This window comes from Sorex fumeus, unplaced genomic scaffold (assembly GCF_029834395.1).
Source record: "Sorex fumeus unplaced genomic scaffold, SorFum_2.1 ptg000056l, whole genome shotgun sequence".
In the NCBI taxonomy this organism is placed as follows: domain Eukaryota; kingdom Metazoa; phylum Chordata; class Mammalia; order Eulipotyphla; family Soricidae; genus Sorex; species Sorex fumeus.
Window position 1 is genome coordinate 643725 of NW_026606113.1, and position 10668 is coordinate 654392.

At 41.2% G+C, this 10668-nt stretch overlaps 1 pseudogene; it reads left to right on the top strand.

Moving 5' to 3' along the window:
* Nucleotides 1–5839: 5839 nt before the first annotated feature.
* On the top strand, nt 5840–5979 carry LOC130034073 (uncharacterized; annotated as a pseudogene).
* Nucleotides 5980–10668: the final 4689 nt, after the last annotated feature.

Below are 10668 nucleotides of genomic sequence, written 5' to 3' on the forward strand. Positions count from 1 at the left end.
CCTGAGGCTCGCACCAAGTCACGTTGGCAAATGAGCTTGAGATTTTCAAAGACAGCCGCTGCCACACTCCAGGCCGCTTTCCTGTGTCATAAGACAAGTAATACTCATCTTCCAAGATTACTGCACCATATTTGATGGGGTTTATATATGGATTGAACTATGAGAACACCTGCAAGGGCAATTTGAGGCTGCTTTAAAACCTCTATCCCTCTCAGAGAGCCTGGCAAACTACCAAGAGTTTCTAGACTGCATAGCAGAGCCTGGCATATTCAATATGCCAAAAACAGTAAATACAACGGGTCTCATTCCCCTGACCTTGAAAGAGTCCCCAATAGAGCAGTGTCAAGAAGGATGAGGAAAGAGAGGCTTATAAAATCTCAAGGCAAAACTAGTCTGAGAAAACAATGAAGGACTAAAATGACTGTCTGTACTTTCAATGCACGTATGCTGGCATCGCATGCATCCATAGAGGACCTGATAGTGCAAGTGCGAAAGATTAGTATGACATCATTGGTCTGACTGAGACGAGAAGGCATCAACCGCATCACATCATTTTTGAAACTGGAGAAGACTTCCTCAGAACATGTGACAAAAGAGGCATCGGTGTTGTCTGTATCCTTGTCAACATGAACTTGACCATGAGCATTGATTCATTCAAATGCCTAACAACCCAAATCAGATGATTACACTTGAATAGATGTGGTTCACTGTCAGCAGTTTCTATCTTCATTGTCTATGCACCAACATCCAATTACAATAAGGAACAAATTGAAAAGTTCTACATGGAGCTGGAGAAGTTCTTTAAAGAAGACCACACCTTCTACAAGATCATTGTCGGTGATTTTAATGCCAAATAGGACCAAGAAGATCATTCAATGAACTCCAAATCGGGACCCTTGGCCTAGAATCAAACGAACAGGGTGAGAGACTATCTGAGTTCCTCATGTCGACCAAGACCATCCATGGTAACTCACAGTTCCAGAAGGCCGAATCTAAACATTGGACATGGGATTCTCCAGTGGACAGTTGCACAACAAATTTGACCACATCATATTCAATCGATGCTTTTGCCTGACTGATGTCGTTTTTGTCCCTAAATTCCTAATGGAATTGGACCACCATCTCCTTTGTGCAAAATTCTACTTCTCTGAACGGGGACAAAGGGCTGCAAAGCTGAAGAAGAGAACTCTCAGAACAACCACCAACTGGGAATTATTTGGCACTATTGCAGCAACATGGGAAGATGCCGTCATTGACGACATTGATGAAGAATATGATCGACTGGTTCAGCACCTCCATGATTGTGCAAGGAACACTGAGAGATAGCCACAAAGATGCCTGTCTTCGAAAACTCTCCTTGAAGAATAACCATGACATTTTTCAAAGAAACAGATCAAAACCTCCTGAAATTCATATTGAACAAAATAAAATAGCCCTGAGTAGTTAAAGCTAACCTTGGCAAAAAAAGACGATGTCAGGCAGCATCTTTCCCAACCTCAAACTGTACTACAAAGCAATAATAATTAAAACAGCATGGAATTCGACTAGAAACGGACCCACAGACCAATGGAACAGAATTGAATATTCTGTCACAGATTCTGGATCAGGTACTCAAGTTGTTTCCAGATTCTGGCTATTGTGAACAGTGCTGCAATGCACAAAGAAATTCAGATAGCATTTCTATTGTGTTTGGGACACCGGGGTACATTCTCAGAAGTGGTATTCCTGGGTTATATGGAAGTTTAATTCCTAGCTTTATGAGGAATGCCTATATTGTTTTCCAAAAAAGGCTAGACAAGTCAGATTCCTACCAACAATGAAGAGTCCCTTTCTCCCCACATCCATGTCAGCATTGGTTTCTCTTGTTCTTTTTCATGTATGCCAGTCTCTGTGTGTGAGATGACATCCTTGTTGTTTTGATTTGTGTCTTCCTGATAATTTGTAATGTAGAACATTTTTTTATGTTTCTTTTGGCCGTTACTGGGCCCACTCGAGCAAATCGATGAACAACAGAAGGACAGTGACAGTGACAGTGACAGTCTTTTAGATATTTGAATTTCTTCTTTGATAAAGTTTATGTTTATTTCTTATTCCCACTTTTTAACAGGGTTGGATTTTTTTTCTTGCTATCTGAATTTCTTTGTGCATTGTAGCACTGTTCACAATAGCCAGAATCTGGAAATAACTTGACTACCTGAGAATAGATGACTGGTCAAATAAACTATAATACATCAACACAATAGAATGCTATGCAGCTGTTAGGAAAAATAGAGTGATGAAATTTTTTTATGAATGGATGGGGGCGAAGAATATCATGGTGAGTGAAATGAATCAAAGGATAGGGATAAACATAGAATGATTGGACTCACTTGTGAGATATAAAAAAATCATATAAGATCAATACCCAAGAACAGCAGAGACAAGGGCTAGGAAGTTTAGTCCATAATTAGACACCTACCTCAAATGCTGAGGGATAGTCAGTAGGAATAGATAAGGGACCACCATGACAAAGATAGTTGAGAACGATCATTTTGGATAAAAACTGGGTGCTGGAATAAGGAACAAACATAATATCTTCTTAGTACATGTATTGCAAACCATAATGCTCCAAAGGGATGAGAGAGATATATAGAGAGGAAGACAGATGCAGGGAGGGAGAGAGAAATAAGTTAAGTACCAGCCATGCCTCACGGAACAAGGGAGGAGTCAGTCCCTCTCCTCCCTGCTCTGATGGGACACTGAGATGATGTCCACGAACTGCCCCCGGCTACTTATTAAGCTCTTAAATGGCCATGCTCCAGAGACACACTAATGAATCTCAGAACCAAGCAGCTCACTGCAGAGATCTCTCCAGACCCACAGAGGTAGGGCATTTGCCTTACAAGCGGCCAACATGGCCGACCCGAGTTCGATTCTTCCGCCCCTCTCGGAGAGCCCGGCAAGCTACCGAGAGTATCTCGCCCACACGGCAGAGCCTGGCAAGCTCCCCGTGACATATTCAATATGCCAAACACAGTAGCAACAAAATCTCCAATGGAGATGTTACTGGGCCCGCTCAAGCAAATCGATGAACAATGGGAGGGCATTCTTCTTCTTAGAATTCCAGGAGCATGTGGCCACAAAAGCAGCCATGCGACATTATATGCTATTCATTACAAACAGTACAAAACAAATTGTTCAGCATTGCCTTTTCGGAAGGTTTGAATGGTAGTGGGAAAATTCCAAATAATGATAGCAGGACTAATGTCAAAATATTGAATGTAATCAAATTAGAGAGAGAGTATTATGGAGACTGTCTGCCATGTAAGCAAAGGAAGGGTTGGGATGCATGGGAGATACTGGGGATTCTGGTGGTTGAAAATGTGCACTGGTAGAGGGATGGACATTTGATCATTATATGACTGAAACTCAAATATGAAAGCTTTGTAACTGTGTCACACAGTGATTCAATAAAAATAAGTATCTTCCATAGAGACAAGCTGTGGGGAGGGTGACGGGAGGGAAAACCAGGACATTGGTGATGGGAATTGTACACTCTTGAAGGTATGGGTATTGGAACACTATATGACTGAAATCTAACCTATCAACTTTGTAACTTATCTCACTGTGACTTAAATATAAAAATTAAAAGAAATGAATCTAGTGGACAGAATATGTTGAAATATTTGTTCACCTTGCCACTAACACCATTACACAGTGTACAAAAAAGTGAACACACATTTTTCCAAGGAAATATATAAATGGGCAGAAGCACATGACAAGATGTTCAACATCATAAGTAATTAAGGAAAATCATATAAAAACCACACATGTAGTATGACTTATACCCACTATGAAGTTCAGAATTAAAAACACAGACAATAAGTACCGGTAAGGATGCAGAGAGATTATAATTTGAATACATTGTCATTGAGAATATAAAATAGTACAGACAGTTTAGAAAATATTTTGGCACTTTCTCAAATAGTTAAATATAATAATTCTATTCTGAGGCATATACCCAAGAAAATTAAAAGCATATGTTAATATATTGATGTTTAGGCTAACATTATTTTTAAGCATCAAAAACAGAAATGACCCAAATTTTCAATAGCAGATGAATAAATGAGCACAATATGCTGTATCTACCAATATAAAGGAAATGTACTTATCAATAAAAGACTGACGTACTAATTTAATATACTAAAATGTAGATGGGCCTTAAAGACATTATGCTCTGTGAGATAGGTAAGACACAAATATGTACCATATAATTTCTTTCATAGTAAATCTCCGTACTAAAGTCATAGTAAGAGGGAAGACATTCGAGAATACTATGAGCTAGAAGAAGGGTAAAGTGGTTGCATATTGATATAAGGGCTTTGGAGTGATGAAAATTTTCTAAGAGAATGGTATTTTAGAACTCTTTATAAGTTTGGCTATAACTTTACTAAGTAATTAAATTATTTATTTTAAGAAGGTGAATTCTATGGTAGATAAACTGTCTTATGTTTCCAAATGATATTGCATCATCTATAAGTAATTATAGACTTCAACAGTAAGATTATGAGGACCAGATAAGGATATTAAATCATAATAAAAGATCAACATGACAAATTTATATCATTTCAAAATGTATAAGCACTATGATTGCAAAATATTAATAGCCAGAACTGATTTTAAAAAGAAATAAATAAAAAACGGACAAATGTAAAATTGTTGGGGATTTGTTCACCATCTTTCAAAATTAATAGAGCAACCAAGTAGAAAAATCAACTAGGATATAAATGTACAAAAAACTCTATCAATGAATAGGTTCTAATAAACAATTATAGAACACTATACACAACTACAAAATATACATTTGTATCATGTCCATGAAGTAGACATGAAAATGGACAACATATTGAGTCATAAAACAAACTCAGGGATGACAGATACAACAGCTTCAGTGTGCTTACCTTGCATGCAGATGACCCAGGTTCCATCTCCTGTACCCCTTATGTCCCCAGAGCACCCCCAGAAGTGATCTCTGAACACAGAGTCAGTGGTAAGCCCTGTGCACTGCTGATTTTGCTCCCAAACTCTGCAAAAATAAAACAACCTTCAATAAATCTAAACAATTGAGGACCCAAGTAAAAAGTACAAGGTTTATTAGCTGGAAATGATCAATCACTCTGGACAAGAACTGAGTGCTGAAAATTAGGTAAAAGGATATACATGATAAACTTTCAGCATCAGTATTGCAAACCATAATGCCTTAAGTGTGAGAGAGAGAGAGAGAGAGAGGATGAGAGAGAGACAGAGAGAGAAGAGAGGTGCCAGCCATAGAGGCAGGCTGGGGTGAGGGGTGGTTTGCAGAGGTTGTAAAGAAACTGGGGACATTGGTGCTTGAAAATTACACTGGCAGAGGGATTGGTGTTGTATGACTGAAGTCCAATCATGAACATCTTCTCATGCTCTACATCATGGTGATTCAATAAAGTTTTTGAAATAATATTTAAATAAATAAAAAATTAAAACATAAATAAAATGCTTGCCTTGCATGCAGCCTGCCTCCGTTTGATTCCTGATATTACCTACTGTACCCTGAGCACTGACTGGATGAAATTTTCAGTATAGAGTCAAAAATAAACCCTGAGAAACACCAGATGTTCCCCAACCCCATCAAAAAATAGAAATCATGCAGTATTTTAATCACAATAAAATCAAATGAAAGGTCACCAACGGAGATAACAAAATAAATCCGCACTTGAAAGTCAGATAACATATTTATTTAACATTAATTGATTAATATCAAATTTCAAGTAAAAATAAAAAGAATACATTAAACTTAGTTAAAATGAAAACACAGAGACCCATACTTACCTGGCAGGGGAGATATCATGCTCATGAAGATGCTTTTCCCAGGTTTATCCATTGCACTCCAATGTGACAACCCCTGCAATTTTCCCCAGATGGATGAAACTCAACTGCATAATTTGTGGCAGTTGGGGTTGGAGGTGAAGATAGAAAGAATATAATTTGTTGTAGTTGGGGATGGGGAAGTGGTATAAAGTATATACACAGACCTACAGACCTGAGCCATGTTGACTCACCCACTGATCCTGGGTCTACACATTCCTGACTAAATTATTAAGGTGTGCATGCCAAGAAGTTAAATCTCCATTTCCTGCGACTGAATACACTGGAGCATCCCTTGGTGGTGGGCAGCCTGTGTACCTACCCTGCCAAATCCCCAGCATCCTCACTCATACCCCACCACCGCAGCCCACAAGGACTCAACTCCACTGCTTCAAAAATATTCTCTGCAGAGAACCAAATTGAGAATGGTTTTAGATACCCCAGTGCACAAGCTGAGAATTCTAGTGTTTCTTGGAGTCAGGGTTCACAGCTTTCACCCACCACATCCCTACCCTTACTTCCAGAAGTCCTAGAAACCACCTCCCACAACTGAAGCCAAGTTGACTCACCCAATGACCCCAATCTACCGATTCACAACTAAATATTCGAGGAGATACATGCCAAACAGTTTAAGTTCATGGAAACACAGGTTCCCATGGCTAAAAATTCTGGGACACCTTTGGGAACTGAGCAAGTCAAGTATCCAACCTTCCAAAACTCTGGCAGCTACAGCCAGCCCATTGCTGTTGACAAAGAAAGGGCTGAACTCCATCACTTCACAAATATTCTCTGCGGAGATGCCAAACTGAACAATTTCAAATACCCTGGTACCCATATTGAAAATTCTGCTCAGAGTTGGGTTTGTCTCCCTACCCTACCCTCATTCTTCTGGAAGCCCTGAGAGCTGAAATAACCTCCTATATCAATCGCTATATCAACTCTTTGGTCCAGAATATAGATCCCGATGTTTCTGGATCATGCCACATTCCCTAAATCTTCAATACTGAAATTCCCACAGATAACCTCAAATTTCATGGGAAAGTAACATAGAAGACACTAAACTCAGCAAACACAAACAATAACAAAGAAGGCTCAATTAGGAGCAAATAGCTTGATAAGTTTTTAGACAAGAACTTAACACCCCATAATCACATGTAACAATTTTCAGATTAAAAATTTATTTTTTATAACTATTGGTTTTTATATTGGGGCTTTGTTCTCTAAGTCACTTAAGTCACTTAACTTCCCATTAAACGTCAATTTGCTTGAGCGGGCTCCAGTAACTTCTCCATTTGTCCCTGTCACGTGCTAGTGTGGCCCAATGGCATCTGTTTGCTCTAGGAACATGAAGAGCCTCAAACCGATCATTCATGATATTGATGAAGAAGTCTGACAATCTGGTAGGTGGGCGGCCACACAGTCTTTTGACATCCCATGAAATCCAGTCAGTAACAGCTCTAGTCCAGCGGTTGTCTTTAAATCTCATTATGTGACCAGCCCATCTGATTTTTGACACCTTGGCAAATGAGACAGCATCCCTGATTCTTGATCATCCACGGATGTCAGAACTCCAGATTCTTTCTCTCATTTGAGTGAAACGTGATATTCCAAGCATAGCTCTTTCAATTCCTCTTTGGAAGACCCGAATAGCGTTCTCATCCTGTTTGTGTAGGGCCCATGTCTCTGAGGCATATGTTAATGCAGGAAGAACAGTGGAATCAAAGAGAAGTGCCCAGAGTCAGAGGTTCTTCATCCTCTTAGCTATTTCTTCAATGCTCTTGAAGTCATTCCAAGTCGCTCTATTCCTTCTGCGCAGCTTGGGTGGCAGGTCATTTGTCATGTTGACTTCTCGACTTAGGTACACATAGATGTTGCATTCGGAGATGGTCCTTCCTTGAGAGCGAACGGGGCATCAGAAACGAGGCTGTTTTTCATAAACATTGTCTTCGTAAGATTCAGCTGTAGTCCTACCTTTCCACATTCACGGTCGAAGTCAGCCAGCATTTGTGCCGCTTGGATGATGTTTGCTGTTATTAAAACAATGTCATCAGCAAAGCAGAGGTGGTGTAGTTGCCAACCATCTATCTTAACTCCCATTCCTTCCCATTCCAGTCGTCGCATGATGTTCTCGAGGGTGGCACTGAAGAGTTTCGGTGAAATGGTATCACCCTGCCGAATCCCTCTCTTGACATCGATGATCACTTCTTTGTAGAATGGTGAGATCCTGGTAGTGAATCCGCAATACAGCTCATGGAGGATCTTGATATATTAAGCTTGAATTCCCTGATTGGCTAGGGCTTCAATGACCGCTTCCATCTCAACAGAATCAAAGGCCTTCTTTAAATCAATGAACGTTAGACAGAGTGGCATCTTGAACTCCCGAGAAAGCTCATGAGCTTATCGTGTGGATATGGTCGATGGTGCTGAATCTTTTGTGGAACCCGGCTTGCTTGCATGGTTGTCCTTCATCTAGTGTTCTGCCAATCCTATTTAGGATGACTCGTGTGAACAACTTGTAGATGACAGACAAGGCAGATAGGGCGATAGTTGCCAATGTCATGGATGTCTCCCTTCTTGTACAGTAGTACAGTCCTGCTGGTTTTCCATTGGGACAGAGCCTTGCATTCAGACAGTTAGTGTGTGAAGAGCTGAGCAAGTGTATTGATGTGTACTGACGGCAGATTCTTCAGGTGTTCAGGTCTGACCTTGTCTGGGCCGGGTGCTGTTTGTTTCTTTACTGACGAAATGGCGTATTGGAATGACATATCCATCCTGTGAAATTTGGTATGTCGGCAGGTGGACATGGCTATTGAAGAGATTTGAGTAGAAGTCATGGATAATTTTCTCCATTGCCATTCTGGAGGATGTGATAGATCCATCAGGACATCGGAGGGCAGTCATCTTGGTCTTGTAGTTGGCGAAGGACAGGCAGGCGTTATGAATACTTTTCCCAGCTTCTGCTGCATCTACCAGCACTTCTGCTCTTCTCTCTTTGAGGTCTTCCTTGATCCCATCTCTGCACTGCTTTGCGAGCTCGGACGTTCGCTTGCAGTTGCCTGCGGCATGTGCCAAACCACGTTGGCGAATAAGCTCAAGAGTTTTCGAAGACAGGCATTTTTTTTTGTGGCTATCTCTCTCTTGGTGTTCCTTGCACAATCATGGAGGTGCTGAAGCAGTGGATCATATTCCTCGTCAATGTTGTCAACAATGGCATCTTGCCATGTTGCCACAATAGTGCCAAAGAGCTCCCAGTTGGTGGTCATTCTGAGAGTTCTCTTTTTAAACTTTGCAGCCCTTTCTCCCCGCTCTGTCAAGTAGAAATTTGCATGAAGGAGACGGTGGTCCAATCCCATTTGGAATTTTGGGTCAACAGAGACATTGGTCAGGCAAAACCGTCGATTGAATATGATGTAGTCTACGACTGAAGACACACAGAACAAGATAAGTGGAACTCTCTGAGATCTTGGACTCCAGGCTCAATGGACCCAGGGACAGAGATTCTCTGCTTGCTCCCACCAAACACAGCTGACAAAGGGATTATAATCAGGAACCCCACCCTACCCTACCCTGTCTGCTTCCACCAACCACCAGAGACCCAGGGATCAGATTGCGCACAAAAGACCTACCCTACCCCTACCGGGACCAGATAAATACCCCACTGACAAACCTCCACTACCGACACTACCTCCACTACCCAGCCAATGCCACACTCCAGGACTTTTTCCAGACCCACAAAGCGGCCACGCGACACATCATAAGACACTAAATACCCATCTTCCGGAATTGCCGGAATTACCATACAATATTTGATAGGGTTCAAATATGGTAACACCTATGAAGGTGATAAGAGGTCGCCCCAAAAGCCTCTCTCCCTCTCGGAAAGACTGGAAAGCTACCAAGAGTATTCCGCCCACACGGCAGAGCCTGGCAAGCTATCCCTTGTGTATTCGATATGCCAAAACCAGTAACTACAATGGGTCACATTCACTTGACCCTTAAGGCTTCACCAACATGGCAGCACTGAGAAGGATGAGAAAGGAGAGGCCAATAAAATCTCAAGGCCGAACTAGGCTGCCACAACGAAGGAAAACAAAAATGATTGTCTGTACTTTCAATGCACGTACGCTAGCATCAGATGCATCCATTGAGGACCTGATGGTACAAGCGCGAAAGATCAAGTACAACATCATTGGTCTGACCGAGACAAGAAGGCACCAATCTCATCATGTCGTTTTCAACACTGGAGAAGAATTGTTCCTCGGAACAAGCGATAAAAGAGGTGTCGGAGGCATCAGTGTCCTTGCCAACACAAAGGTGGCCATGAGCATTGATTCATTTGAATGCCTAACAACCTGAATAGGACGTTTAAATTTGAATAGATGTGGCTTACTGCCAGCAGTTTCTATCTTTGTTGTCTATGCACCAACATCTCATTATAATGAAAGAGAAATTGAGAAGTTCTACATGGAGCTGGAGAAGTTCTATAAAGAAGACCACACCTTCTACAAGATCATTGTGGGTGATTTTAATGCCAAGATAGGAGTGAGAACAGCTGAAGAACTTCACTTTGGGACCCATGGCCTAGAGTGGAACGAACAGGGTGAGAGACTGTCTGAGTTCATCATGTCCACCAAGACCATTCATGGTAACTCACCGTTCCAGAAGGCTGAATCTAAACGTTGGACATGGGAGTCTCCCGGTGGACGATTCCACAACGAAATAGACCACATCATATTCTTGTTCCCTAATCAATCTAAATTCTAGAATTGCATCAAAAGTTGTACT